The sequence below is a fragment of the Squalius cephalus genome (assembly GCF_949319135.1).
Source record: "Squalius cephalus genome assembly, chromosome: 14".
Classification (NCBI taxonomy): Eukaryota; Metazoa; Chordata; class Actinopteri; order Cypriniformes; family Leuciscidae; genus Squalius; species Squalius cephalus.
Genome location: NC_137135.1, coordinates 4670236 through 4683795, shown reverse-complemented (window position 1 = coordinate 4683795; position 13560 = coordinate 4670236). Strand labels below are relative to the sequence as shown.

Genomic DNA, 13560 nt, shown 5'->3' with positions numbered 1-13560 from the left:
CTCCATCACTCCACCTGCCCTTAAGAGACCCTCCATCACTCCACCTGCCCTTACGAGGCCCTCCATCACTCCACCTGCCCTTACGAGACCCTCCATCACTCCACCTGCCCTTACGAGACCCTCCATCACTCCACCTGCCCTTACGAGGCCCTCCATCACTCCACCTGCCCTTACGAGACCCTCCATCACTCCACCTGCCCTTACGAGACCCTCCATCACTCCACCTGCCCTTACGAGGCCCTCCATCACTCCACCTGCCCTTACGAGACCCTCCATCACTCCACCTGCCCTTACGAGACCCTCCATCACTCCACCTGCCCTTACGAGACCCTCCATCACTCCATCTGCCCTTATGAGACCCTCCATCACTCCACCTGCCCTTCCAAGACCCACCATCAATCCACCTGCCCTTATGAGACCCTCCATCACTCCACCTGCCCTTCCGAGACCCACCATCACTCCACCTGCCCTTACGAGACCCTCCATCACTCCACCTGCCCTTCCGAGACCCACCATCACTCCACCTGCCCTTACGAGACCCTCCATCACTCCACCTGCCCTTCCGAGACCCACCATCACTCCACCTGCCCTTACGAGACCCTCCATCACTCCACCTGCCCTTACGAGACCCACCATCACTCCACCTGCCCTTCCGAGACCCTCCATCACTCCACCTGCCCTTACGGGACCCACCATCACTCCACCAGCCCTTACGAGACCCTCCATCACTCCACCTGCCCTTACGAGACCCTCCATCACTCCACCTGCCCTTACGAGACCCTCCATCCCTCCACCTGCCCTTCCGAGACCCACCATCCCTCCACCTGCCCTTACGAGACCCTCCATCACTCCACCTGCCCTTCCGAGACCCACCATCACTCCACAAGCCCTTACGAGACCCTCCATCCCTCCACCTGCCCTTAAGAGACCCTCCATCACTCCACCTGCCCTTACGAGGCCCTCCATCACTCCACCTGCCCTTACGAGACCCTCCATCACTCCACCTGCCCTTACGAGGCCCTCCATCACTCCACCTGCCCTTAAGAGACCCTCCATCACTCCACCTGCCCTTACGAGGCCCTCCATCACTCCACCTGCCCTTACGAGACCCTCCATCACTCCACCTGCCCTTACGAGACCCTCCATCACTCCACCTGCCCTTACGAGGCCCTCCATCACTCCACCTGCCCTTACGAGACCCTCCATCACTCCACCTGCCCTTACGAGACCCTCCATCACTCCACCTGCCCTTACGAGGCCCTCCATCACTCCACCTGCCCTTACGAGACCCTCCATCACTCCACCTGCCCTTACGAGACCCTCCATCACTCCACCTGCCCTTACGAGACCCTCCATCACTCCACCTGCCCTTACGAGACCCTCCATCACTCCACCTGCTCTTTCGAGACCCTCCATCACTCCACCTGCCCTTACGAGACCCTCCATCACTCCACCTGCCCTTACGAGACCCACCATCACTCCACAAGCCCTTAAGAGACCCTCCATCACTCCACCTGCCCTTACGAGGCCCTCCATCACTCCACCTGCCCTTACGAGGCCCTCCATCACTCCACCTGCCCTTACGAGGCCCTCCATCACTCCACCTGCCCTTACGAGGCCCTCCATCACTCCACCTGCCCTTAAGAGGCCCTCCATCACTCCACCTGCCCTTACGAGGCCCTCCATCACTCCACCTGCCCTTACGAGACCCTCCATCACTCCACCTGCCCTTACGAGGCCCTCCATCACTCCACCTGCCCTTACGAGACCCTCCATCACTCCACCTGCCCTTACGAGACCCTCCATCACTCCACCTGCTCTTTCGAGACCCTCCATCACTCCACCTGCCCTTACGAGACCCTCCATCACTCTGTTCCTCTGTCATAGTCCAGCTGAACTCTCACACGCTGAGTTCACAAGCAGCTCGAGTCCTTTCCAGAACCAGTAAGTATGACCATATTAGCCCGGTTCTGTCAAAACTGCATTGGCTCCCTATTAAACATCGTATACATTTTAAAATATTGCTTATTACTTACAAAGCACTAAATGGTTTAGCTCCGCAGTACTTGAGCGAGCTCTTAACGCATTATAGTCCTTCACATCTATTGCGATCTCAAAATTCCGGCCAGTTGATAATACCTAGAATATCAAAATCGACTGCTGGCGGTAGATCCTTTTCCTATTTAGCGCCAAAACTTTGGAACAGTCTTCCTAACATTGTCCGGGAAGCAGACACACTCTGTCAGTTCAAAGCAAGATTAAAGACACATCTCTTTGACCTAGCTTTCACATAATACATTATAGACTTCTTCAATTCAATGTTAGGCTGCATAGATTAGATCAGCCGGAACCGGGAACACTTCCCATAAATCCTGATGTACTCGTTACATTAAAAGAAGAATGGCATCTATGCTAATTTTTAGGGCTGGGTATTGACACAAATTTCACAATTCAATTCGATTTCGATTCACAAGCTTGCAATTCGATTCGATTTCGATTACGATTCGATTCAATATCGATTATTTTGGATATCAGGTACACATTGCAAATTTTCTCAAGGAAAACAAATCTCTTAACTAATGCTGTAAACTATGGGAGTCAGTTGTAGCCTATAGGTTTCATTAGCCTACTATAATATTGAAGGTAAAAAATAACTGATTTGTATACAAACACTTAAAATACACTTATTTATTTTTATAATAATAAAGTTATATGAAATTATATACAAATTTAAATGGTGGATGTCATAAAAAAAAACTTTCCAGATTTATTCAAACATGCATTTAATATTGAAGAACATTAAAAATTATAATGAATATGTAATATTGTGCATATGTTTAACAAAATGCTCCTCTCTAATTTTTCTCGCTGACTATTGAGTTTATGGTCACTGGATATGTTTTTTCTGAGGTAAATGTGACGTTACATGACATTGTTTACTAACGTCTTTCTACGGTTGAAACACTGATTGAGCGATTCCATGTGACATGATACAGACTTCGATAAGATGTACTCTACCTTTTAACACACTTTCAGATGCTCATTCATGTTTATCTCGCGCTGTAACAGATATTATTAAGGCGGAAGAGAAGATTGTGTGCGCTCCGCGCTGCTGCTTCTCTTGAGCTGAGCAAGAGCGATCTCACGCCACAGCGCCAAAACGGTATTTATGTTTTTGAATTTCATAAGAAACTGGACGTAATTTGAAATCTGAGACTTTGTTTCATATTAATAATAACAAAGCACAAAGATTATTGCGATTTATTGGATGGGATGCGCGCAACAATATTCCATTCATTCATCACTGAAAACAGGATGACTAATCGATTCTTGGGATTTAAGAATCGAGATCGTTTCGTAAAAATGAGAATCGATTAAAATCGAGAAATCGATATTTTTTTACCCAGCCCTACTAATTTTAGTGTCTTTGTTTATCCCGAGGTTTTCCCGCAGCCTGCCGGATCCAGGCCGTATCCAGATCTGACGAAGGACCTTCGCCTGGACCCGATGACAACGCAGTGCTGAAGTGCCAACTAGTCTCTCCCTATGGAGGATCCCTTTACCACTCTACAGATAAAGCGTTTTCGGGAATTTCGTTTCATGTACCTACCCCGAAGTAACAAAATAAAATAAAATAAAATTCTGTATCAAAATTTTATAAGGCACCATTACTTTGTTTAGGCTTGGTTTGTAGGGAATTCCAAACCTGCGCACATATATTCAAACGCACATAACTATAGAACCCGTTCTTAATGCGCATCTGAACACCATCAGCGTTTCTCACAGGTTCGCGTTTAAAGTCTGTGTGTAGAGAGAATGGTTTCGTCTTAGCGGCCCCTAATTTAATAACAAATGATCGTTGCGACGGAAGCGAATCAATGAACAATAACTTTAGCTGGAAAATAACTTTATTAAAGAACCGCTATAAAGCCAAAACAATCTCTGTTACCTTAAATTATACGTTTATCTCTGTAAAGCTGCTTTGAAACAATCTACATTGTTAAAAGCGCTATATAAATGAGAATGACTTGACTTGAATATGTGATTCAGACATTTGTGTCCCATCAAGAGTTAATAAAAATACCAATAAATGCTGTAGATGAAAAACTGTAAGTGTGTGTCTGATCTTCTGCAGCATCTGATCATCTTCATTTCATTTGGCAAACAGTTTATTCTTATTGTCTGTTCTGTTTGACTTAACTAAAAATTATGTTTTATTAATTACACTTATTAATTAAAAATTACTAATTATGTTGGCTTGAGAAATTAATTATTATTAATATGAGGCTAAATGTTCCAATTGTAACTCCTAACAACCAAATTGGGCTCAGACTTTCACACTGTTCTGACTCAGGTTGCTTTATCTTTTATAAATGATCAGACTTACGGTTTTCCTAAAAATGACTGGAAAAAATGACTCATTGACGGAATGTTCAAATCCATTGAAGTGCATCATTTTGCATCTGGTGTGGTGCTTATATATATATATATATATATATATATATATATATATATTAAGTATAAAAAATATTAACATTTTCAAACATTTTAAAACTATACCGTATTTTCCGGACTATAAGTCGCATCAGTCAAAAAATGCGTCATGAAGAGGAAAAAAACATATATAAATCGCACTGGACTATAAGTCGCATTTATTTAGAAATTTATTTCACAAAATCAAAGACCAAGAACAGACATTTAATCTGGAAAGGCAAGTTATTCAACTACACAGTAGCACACAGAACAACAGGCTGAGTATGTGTCCGGTATGTTAACGCAACACATTAACAGTTATTCAGCTACACAATATCATAAAGAACATACACCTGGGAGGCTGAATAGGCTAAATTAACATAAGCCAGCGAGTCCAACAAGCAAGTTACCAGTAAACAAGTTCACCAAGCCCCCGCGATCTCATTCCACATCACTGGCTGTGTCCAAATTCAGGGTCTACATCCTTCGGAGTACTCATTTGAAGGATGTTACGTCACAGCGCCGCGACGAAGGCTGTCCAAATTCGTAGGATCCTTCAAATGCGGCCCACAAATACGTCCTCCTTTTCCCCGAATTGGAAGGATGGGTGTGGTGGATCCTTTCCCGTCCTACCTATCCCATAGTTCTTTTCGGCAGAGCGTAATGGCGGACGAAGCGAGCGGTAGCAGAGCGGGAGAGGAGTATGCTTTTCGATGTAAGTTTTTTAAAAACTGGCTTTTCCAAAAAATATATTTTATTCAGTGGTTGTCTAGTTAGTTGTCTAGTTAGTTGGTTGTCTAGTTAGGCATTTTGTTTTAGCGTTAAGCATTTTTTTTTTTTTACATTTGTACGTTTATATGTTAAAAAAAAAAACATTACTTTCGTAAACTAGCTTCTTCCTTACTGCCTGTGTGAATATCCCCTTACACACAGCTAATTTGTTAGTGATTGTTAGTGATTGTTAGTGATTGAAGCTGTTTTTAACGCTTCTAGGGACGAAAGAGCAGACAGAAGGGTTTATAAAGCTCCGGGGAGAGAACGATGAACTCTTCACCGGAGCAAAGAACTCTGCCACTGTGGGATGGAGGTACAGGAATACATCTATTTAGAAATCCCATTGTAATATCAAGGCAGTTTTGTTTCTTTTTGTTTTGTGCAGTACAGATAACATTTGTGCAGTACAGATAACATTTCCTGCAGTCATTAAACAGCTGAAACATTTTCTTACTTCTCTTGTTTTGTCCTTTTGTAGTATAATTCTGTACAGTATTGTTCCACAATTGTCGTTTTGATATCTGTGATTAACACAATTCCAATATTTTCTCTTTTTCTCCTACATTAGGATAGTTTTGGAGAAGATGGGCCTGTCTGGTAAAGTGACACCAGCCCAAGCAAAGAAAAAGTGGGACAATTTAAAAAAGAAATATAAAGTATGTCCATATATAGAAAATAATATTTTTGTTAGTAACAGTTAAAAAAAATCCTAGGTTTAAGCTTACATGTTTTGTGACATCAGACTGAAGAGAGGAGAGCACAGGCTGAAGAGAGGAGAGCACAGACTGAAGAGAGGAGGGCACAGGCTGAAGAGAGGAGAGCACAGACTGAAGAGAGGAGAGCACAGGCTGAAGAGAGGAGAGCACAGGCTGAAGAGAGGAGGGCACAGGCTGAAGAGAGGAGAGCACAGACTGAAGAGAGGAGAGCACAGGCTGAAGAGAGGAGAGCACAGACTGAAGAGAGGAGAGCACAGGCTGAAGAGAGGAGGGCACAGGCTGAAGAGAGGAGAGCACAGGCTGAAGAGAGGAGAGCACAGGCTGAAGAGAGGAGAGCACAGGCTGAAGAGAGGAGAGCACAGACTGAAGAGAGGAGAGCACAGACTGAAGAGAGGAGAGCACAGACTGAAGAGAGGAGAGCACAGGCTGAAGAGAGGAGAGCACAGGCTGAAGAGAGGAGAGCACAGGCTGAAGAGAGGAGAGCACAGACTGAAGAGAGGAGAGCACAGACTGAAGAGAGGAGAGCACAGGCTGAAGAGAGGAGGGCACAGGCTGAAGAGAGGAGAGCACAGGCTGAAGAGAGGAGGGCACAGGCTGAAGAGAGGAGAGCACAGGCTGAAGAGAGGAGAGCACAGGCTGAAGAGAGGAGAGCACAGACTGAAGAGAGGAGAGCACAGACTGAAGAGAGGAGAGCACAGGCTGAAGAGAGGAGGGCACAGGCTGAAGAGAGGAGAGCACAGACTGAAGAGAGGAGAGCACAGGCTGAAGAGAGGAGAGCACAGACTGAAGAGAGGAGAGCACAGGCTGAAGAGAGGAGAGCACAGACTGAAGAGAGGAGAGCACAGACTGAAGAGAGGAGAGCACAGGCTGAAGAGAGGAGAGCACAGGCTGAAGAGAGGAGAGCACAGGCTGAAGAGAGGAGAGCACAGGCTGAAGAGAGGAGGGCACAGGCTGAAGAGAGGAGAGCACAGGCTGAAGAGAGGAGAGCACAGGCTGAAGAGAGGAGGGCACAGGCTGAAGAGAGGAGAGCACAGGCTGAAGAGAGGAGAGCACAGGCTGAAGAGAGGAGAGCACAGACTGAAGAGAGGAGAGCACAGGCTGAAGAGAGGAGAGCACAGACTGAAGAGAGGAGAGCACAGACTGAAGAGAGGAGAGCACAGACTGAAGAGAGGAGAGCACAGGCTGAAGAGAGGAGAGCACAGGCTGAAGAGAGGAGGGCACAGGCTGAAGAGAGGAGAGCACAGACTGAAGAGAGGAGAGCACAGGCTGAAGAGAGGAGAGCACAGGCTGAAGAGAGGAGAGCACAGGCTGAAGAGAGGAGGGCACAGGCTGAAGAGAGGAGAGCACAGGCTGAAGAGAGGAGGGCACAGGCTGAAGAGAGGAGAGCACAGACTGAAGAGAGGAGAGCACAGACTGAAGAGAGGAGAGCACAGGCTGAAGAGAGGAGAGCACAGGCTGAAGAGAGGAGAGCACAGGCTGAAGAGAGGAGGGCACAGGCTGAAGAGAGGAGAGCACAGGCTGAAGAGAGGAGAGCACAGGCTGAAGAGAGGAGAGCACAGACTGAAGAGAGGAGAGCACAGGCTGAAGAGAGGAGAGCACAGACTGAAGAGAGGAGAGCACAGACTGAAGAGAGGAGGGCACAGGCTGAAGAGAGGAGAGCACAGGCTGAAGAGAGGAGAGCACAGACTGAAGAGAGGAGAGCACAGGCTGAAGAGAGGAGAGCACAGACTGAAGAGAGGAGAGCACAGGCTGAAGAGAGGAGAGCACAGGCTGAAGAGAGGAGGGCACAGACTGAAGAGAGGAGAGCACAGGCTGAAGAGAGGAGGGCACAGGCTGAAGAGAGGAGAGCACAGACTGAAGAGAGGAGAGCACAGACTGAAGAGAGGAGAGCACAGGCTGAAGAGAGGAGAGCACAGGCTGAAGAGAGGAGGGCACAGGCTGAAGAGAGGAGAGCACAGGCTGAAGAGAGGAGAGCACAGGCTGAAGAGAGGAGAGCACAGACTGAAGAGAGGAGAGCACAGGCTGAAGAGAGGAGAGCACAGACTGAAGAGAGGAGAGCACAGACTGAAGAGAGGAGGGCACAGGCTGAAGAGAGGAGAGCACAGGCTGAAGAGAGGAGAGCACAGACTGAAGAGAGGAGAGCACAGGCTGAAGAGAGGAGAGCACAGACTGAAGAGAGGAGAGCACAGGCTGAAGAGAGGAGAGCACAGGCTGAAGAGAGGAGGGCACAGACTGAAGAGAGGAGAGCACAGGCTGAAGAGAGGAGGGCACAGGCTGAAGAGAGGAGAGCACAGGCTGAAGAGAGGAGAGCACAGGCTGAAGAGAGGAGGGCACAGGCTGAAGAGAGGAGAGCACAGGCTGAAGAGAGGAGGGCACAGGAGAGCAGGGAGAGGATGGACAGGCTCTTCTCCATTCTGGAGCGTTGGGTCCCCGAATAATTTTTTTTTTTTTTCTTGGGGTGGGAGGGATTACATTTTTTCCATTGTTAGCTTCAGTTGTTTGAAATAAATTGTTTGAAAGAAATACTTCTCATTCATTGTATTTCTTTTTTATTTTCCATACTTTTCAAAGTAAAAGGAACATTTGTAAAGAAAATTAAGTGTATAATTATTTAATAAAATTCAGAAAACAAAATTGAGGTAACAAAATTCAAGAACATACAGAAACTATTTACAGAACTATTTACAGGACAACAGATTTTAACAAATCACTGCAGGATTAATCTGAGTGACCAGTTATTGGACCATTTTTATGTTTAATTACAACGGGAGTCCCTGGCAGTGTTGCTGGAGCCGCTGAAAGGATGAGAGACATGGATGGAGTGCAGCAGGGATCCGTGGCTGGTCCTCTGGTTGGCGAGTGAAACATCACAGGGTGGTCTGCAGAGAGCTTCAGGATGTCTCCTCCCATTGTCCACTACATCGTCCACCAGCAGGGTTTGCAGAGTGACTCAATCGACGGCTGTCACATCTGTAACATGCATTAATAAATATGTAAACAGGAGAAATTGAATCCAATCCTTTCATGACAAAGTACTTTTTGCATAAGATATTAAAGTTATTGTTTACTTGCTTGTTAAAGGTAGTCATGTCCTGGTGGTACAACCTCCAGGTCAGACACCTCAGCACAGAGTTGGTCCCGCCCAGAGCCATAGAGAGAAAGAGTTGCGACACTCTTTGATGTCGCCGCTATGGCTGTCACGTGGTTCATGTAAGCCGCAATAGTTCCAAAACACACGCTGGCTGTCATGTTCTTCTATGGGACAGACAGCAGCGATTGCATTATTGAACGGTAAATATAAAATAAAACACACACCCAAGTACTTTTTCAGCTGTTATTGCATTATTGCATTTTGTTAATGTCAGTTTTGCATTTGGAGATAAGTTTTAGGCTATATTTTTGGAGGGAAAAGCATAGTGTTCATGTTCGCATGGGTAGTAGCACTGGCTTTAGCGGCTCTAACTTAACTTTTCCATATCATTCATCTGATGATGGACGTCTCATGATATTTATTTTAGCACAACTGGGCTGTATTAGGCTATTGATTCCCGTGATTTTGCTTATAAATTTTGATTCAGCCATTACACCTTCGTGATCACGCAAAGAGGTCTGCCGTGGCCGTCCGTTCAGAGTTTGCTTAAATATTTTTTATTAAACAATGACAGACAACAAAAATGTGTGCTTGTGTGTGAACAAGAAAAACAAAAACCAGGGGCAGGTGATCCATGAAACAGACAGGACTGGTGATCCCATAACAATCCTAGAGGTCCAGCATTGTTCTCACAAGCCGCTTCACTCAAGACAATAAAACATAATGAAAAGTTAGTATATCCCAAAAAATTAAATTAAATAAAAGTTGCTATAAAGGTGGTAGCGATTCATTACCGAACTCTTACTGTCACAGTGACAGCTGACGAAGTCGCGCTAGCTAACTAGCTAGCGCAGTGCTTGAAAATTGGTTGAAACATCCAACATATAATATAAATAATTACGCTGTGCATGTACAAATGAAGATCAGTATAAGCATCGCAAAGGGCCTCTGATACAATATAGACCGTTGACAATTCAAAAGAGGTCGATATCTCAACAACTTAACTCTGGAACAACTCGACGCGCTGCAATGTAAGTGAATGGTGTCCAACGCCAAAATGACAGTGTTTGGAACTATTCCGATCTTCTAATCTCGGAAGTAGGCGGTTAAAAGCGCCGCCATTGTTTACAACGGAGGTCTATGGGAGTGTCGCAACTCTTTCTCTCTATGGCTCTGGTCCCGCCACTGAGCACCGCTGACAGCCTCCATGTCAGCCTCCCCCTCATCTTCCTCCACATCGTCCTCAGGCTCATCCTCAGGTGCCAACACGTCTCCGGCACTGAGGCAGATGTTGTGGAGGATGGTGCATGCTGTCACAACCTGCAATAGCATATATAAATTTAGTATATTGTGATATTGAAAAAAAATAATTTAATATAACACTGGCTGGTAACTTACATGAGGAGCAAAGGTGTGGTGCACCTCCAGCGCTTGCAGGAAGATGGACTGGAACCTTGTCTTCATCATTCCAAAAGCACGCTCTATAATGGAGCGTGCCCTGGAATGATGGCTGTTAAAGCGCTGGGCTCCCACACCTTGCACCTGCCTCTTGTAAGGAGTGATGAGGGGGAGAGGCCGTTGGAGGCATGGATATCCTCCATCGGCCAAGATGAAATGCCCTGGAGGAGGGTAGGATGACTGAGCGTACAGTGGGCTGTGGCGGAGCACCCTGGAGTCGTGCACCGATCCAGGCCAGCCCACGTACGTATCGATGAAGCGGCCCTGATGGTCACAAACAGCCTGAAGGATTATGGATGGAAACAGTTTCCTGTTTCTGTAGCACTGACCATCAGGGCCGCTCGGAGGCTTGATACGGATGTGACCTGCAGCTTTGATAAAAGCTCTGTGGCGTGCCAGCCCTGCAAACCCGCGGGACACTTCTTCCAGGTGCTCTGGGGTCTTCGGGAGGAAGATGACCTTGTGGCGAATGGCCACCACCTCCTCATTCACTCGGTGGACAATGTAGTGGACGGTGGACCGGGGCATCCCAAACACTCTTGAGACCACCCTGTAGGATGCTCCACAGGCCAACCAGAAGAGAAACACCAGGGTCTCTATTGTAGCACCCCACCCATGTCTTCTCTCCTGGTTCAGGAGGTTCTGCAACACTGCCAGAGACTCCCTGCTCAGCCGAAAGTCTGGTCGGGGATCTTCCTGGCTGAAGAAACGGTTCAAAACTGGGACAATCAGGTTAATCCTGCAGTACCGGGGTCTGGTCTGGTTAAGGAAAAGTAGAGAACAAATACATAATATAATTTGTACATTAGAATGTGTTTAACAGATAAAAGCATTTTTCTACCTTAAGACAAATTTAAATATCAAAACTCATTTTTTAATTTTTTAATTATTTAAAAAATTAAAAAAATATTTTTTAATACAATGCACATTATACATATTACATGAATAATTATATACATATTATTGATATATATATATATATATATATATATATATATATATATATATATATATATATATATATATATATATAATTAGATAGATAGATAGATAGATAGATAGATAGAGTTTCTCTGACAAAACAAGCTAAAGTTTATGCTTCGGCTCAATGAATTTGTAACTTAAGGGAAATTAGCAGAATACTTAAAAACATAAATAAAAATAGGCTATAATGGCTTACCTGGATATGACTGTCTTGTAGTCTGATATAAAAAACTCTCCGACAACGAGCAAAGAAAGTATTTAATGTATTTAATTGCTTTATTTCTTCCAAAAGAATTAAAATGAGGAGAATAACTCTTTGTTTGTCCATTTTCCCGCTTCTTGCTTAGCGCTGTCACGGTTGTCACGGTTGCTAGGCGACAGGATATGAGCAACGGGTAAGGGAGGAACTAGGCTGTCCAAATTCACAAACACCGACTTCCGGGTTTTGCGGTCGTCGGAGGACCCCTCCTCCTTCAACCGGGTAGGAAGGATCCTAAGGAGGATGCAGACCCTGAATTTGGACTCAGCCACTGAATCCATTGAATTTTCTTCATCCTTGGTGTCGCTTCTGAACAACTCCACCAACTAGAGCGCCTTCTCGCGGCTGTAGACGGTAATGTTTTCTCTTGGTTCATCTCAGTCTGAATTAATTTTGATATATAAGTCGCACCTGACTATAAGTCGCAGGACTAGCCAAACTATGAAAAAAAGTGCAACTTATAGTCCGGAAAATACGGTCTAAATATAGCTGCGAGCAGCGATGACGGGCCCAAGATGGTGGCACCCACACCCCGGTGCCTTTAGGGTATGTAAAGGCTATATTTATATATCGCAGCTATATTTATATATATTTATAATTGTATGTCCTTGCTAAAAAATATCTTTGCATGCCAGCAACAAGTGTCCCTTGTGAGAGGATTTTTTCAAAGGCTGGAGAAATTATCTGTAAAAAAAGAAGTAGGCTAAGTCCTTCCATAGCAGAGAAGTTAATATTTTTGAAAAAAAATCTATAAAAAAGTGAGACATTGTGGCTTGATTTCCTTTATTAATATTAATTTTTCATGACCAAAATAACATTATGCACAGTGAGGAGCCTACAGGTTACAATCTTAACATATTAGAAAAATACAATAATAAAAAAACAACAAATTTGTTAATGGCTCGTTGTCAAGGTTGTTTCAGATCAACACCTGCAAGTGACCACTAGGTGTCACCGTTGAGACGGGTGTCGGATTGTTTCGAAGCCTCGACACAATATGACACATTTGCTTCAACTGTTTCATTGTTTCACGAAGCCTCGATCTGCCCACCACTAGTCACAGGGCAAACATAAGGGCTTAAATAGACAAGACTAATGACTAAACAAGGGGCACCTGTGAACAATTAAACAATAACATCATGACACATCTGGGCTGCGTTCAGCCCCGATAAAACGTTGCAAAACGTTTTTTAAACAGAAACGGTGATGCGTTGAACACACTGTTCTGATGACGCAAGAGTTGCAACTATGGCAGCTGAGAAGGCCATTCTTTGTGTTCTTTGTGAAGAATTTTCGGAGCCTGATGAAGTCGGTATAAATATGTGTTTAATACTACAAAATATGCCCGATGTTACAGTTACTGCACTTGCCGCCCAGAACAAAAGAGAACATCCCAGTCGAGTGAAGGGATTGCTGAAACTGAAGCACACATCTTACCTAATTCAGACTAAAACACATCTATTTCGCCTCACATACTGACTTTATTTGTAGTTCATACTGTTTTAATACCCTGTATTTTCTTTCTCATTTTTAGGAAAAGCACTTAATTACCATTGTTTATTTCTATACCAAATGTCATACACTTGCAATGAAGCTAAACATATAAACAACTACATCATTATGTTGATATCCTATATTTTTACAATAAAACTTACGACAAACATGTCTTCTAATATCCTCAGTTGTTGCGTATACCGAGCTGCATCGAACACATCTGTAAATTACTTTCCTTGAACCCATTGTGCGAGTTCACTTTAATACCGCGTGCTTTATATACATGTTGCTGCTGATTGGACTGCAGTTCT

The 13560-nt window shown here is 44.8% G+C and overlaps 1 long non-coding RNA gene across 1 annotated transcript in view; it reads left to right on the top strand.

Annotated features, from left to right (window-relative positions):
• LOC307170713 overlaps nt 1-13560 on the top strand; it is a 100294-nt gene that overhangs the window by 32385 nt on the left and 54349 nt on the right. The gene's annotated exons all lie outside the window — the stretch shown is intronic.